Consider the following 1687-nt stretch of genomic DNA (forward strand, 5'->3'; position numbering starts at 1 on the left):
AGTCATCTAGTCCAGTGTTTCTCAGCCTTTTAAGTAGCAAGTACCCCCTAACTTCTGAAAATTTTAATAAGTACCCCAACTCTCAATTTTCTGGGGGATTCTATATTTATAGATTAATGGGTGCCATATGTTGGAGGAAGGGCTGTGTATATAAGGCTGTGATATGACAGATTTCTGATCTGGTGTGGGTAGGGTTGCCACCTTTTACACCAGGGGTGCACAAACTCAAGTATGTACCTGGGCTACAGGTGATGTTGGTCAAAGCTAGAAGGGCTGAACCAACCAAGGGTTGGCCAAAGCTTTGCACAGCAAGCCAAATTATTACTGGGGAATTTAAAGCGCTGCACAATGCGTAGTGCACCAAATTTTTTGCTATAGTTTTGAGAGGAGGGAAGGGGCAACAGAGAAAGGAAAAGAGGGTGAGAGAGAGTGTGTGTTGGGGTACACATGTACTCCCTGCCTGTATCTTGTGTACCCCCAGGGGTACGCATACCACAGGTTGAGAAACTATGATATAGTCTAGTCTAGCTCGGAGTACGATCATCCCCGACCATACCATCACAAACAAGGCTTTGTCTAGCTCAGTCTTAAAAAGTTCCCAGGGTAGAGATTCTACTCTCTTTCTAGGTAACCTGATCCAATGCTTTACTACCCGCCTTGTGAGAGTTTTTCCTAATATCTAACCTAAACTTCCCTTGCTGCAACTTGAGACCATTGCCCCTTGTTCTGTCATCTGTTACCAGTGAGAATGGTCCAGCTCCATCCTCTTTGGAACCATCCTTCAGGTAGCTGAAGACTGCTATTAAATCCCCCCTCAGTCTTCTCTTCTCCAAATTAAGTAAGCCCAGTTCCCTCAGCTTCTCCTCACAAATCATGTCCCCTATCCCCCTCACCACTTTCATTGCTCTCTTCTGGACTCTCTCCAATTTGTCCACATCCTTTCTGCAATGAGGGGCCCAAAACTGGACATACTACTCCAGATGTGGCCTCACCAGTGCCAAATAGAGAGGTATAATCACTTCCCTCAATCTGCTGGCAGTGCTCCTACCAGTGCATCCCAGTATACCATTAGTGTTCTTGGCAACAAGGGCACACTATTGGCTCATATACCCAGCTTATTGTCCACTGTAACCCCCAGATCCTTTTCTGAAGAGTTGCTGTTCAGGTAACCCAAGTAGACTTCACTGGCAAAATAATAAGTTTAACACCCTAACAGGAATAATGATATAAAGAAATAAAAGATTCTTACTAGTTTCCTTCCCTGCCTCCCTCTTGAAATGACCCAGCACAGTGCAGAAGTCTGTTTTTCAGTCTTTTATGGAAGTGAGTGTTTGAAGATCTAACTTTTATACGGGAGGTGTTACCAGAAGATATTTTGAGATGTTCTTTGTTTTGGGGTCTGTGAAAATCAGCCCCAAGCAGTTTCTTGATGGTCCTTGGAATCAGTTAGACAAACTAAAACACTCTCAGAAACATCTTCCTTCTCTCCAATATGCATCTGTCTCATTAAGTTGAGTGGTATGCACTGCTCATAAATTGGCTTCCTCCCCTGCCTGAAACACTTACTTTGGTTAGTTTAAAATGTGTTCGGAAGTTGATTACCATTCCAATTCTTTGTGCAAAAGAGGCTTTTGGGAATGTTTGGTCAAGGCCTTAGCACAAACGAGCATTTTCAGTATAGCAAAGT

The 1687-nt window shown here is 43.6% G+C and overlaps 1 long non-coding RNA gene across 1 annotated transcript in view; it reads left to right on the plus strand.

Annotated features, from left to right (window-relative positions):
• LOC109291981 overlaps positions 1-1148 on the plus strand; it is an 18012-nt gene extending 16864 nt beyond the window's left edge. The window contains exon 3 of the long non-coding RNA XR_002096008.1: positions 1008-1148. This is a non-coding gene — a long non-coding RNA (uncharacterized LOC109291981). The remainder of the gene's footprint in view (positions 1-1007) is intronic.
• The last annotated feature ends 539 nt before the right edge of the window (positions 1149-1687 follow it).

Source organism: Gavialis gangeticus, unplaced genomic scaffold, assembly GCF_001723915.1.
Source record: "Gavialis gangeticus isolate Ggan-Ray unplaced genomic scaffold, GavGan_comp1, whole genome shotgun sequence".
NCBI classification, from domain to species: Eukaryota; Metazoa; Chordata; order Crocodylia; family Gavialidae; genus Gavialis; species Gavialis gangeticus.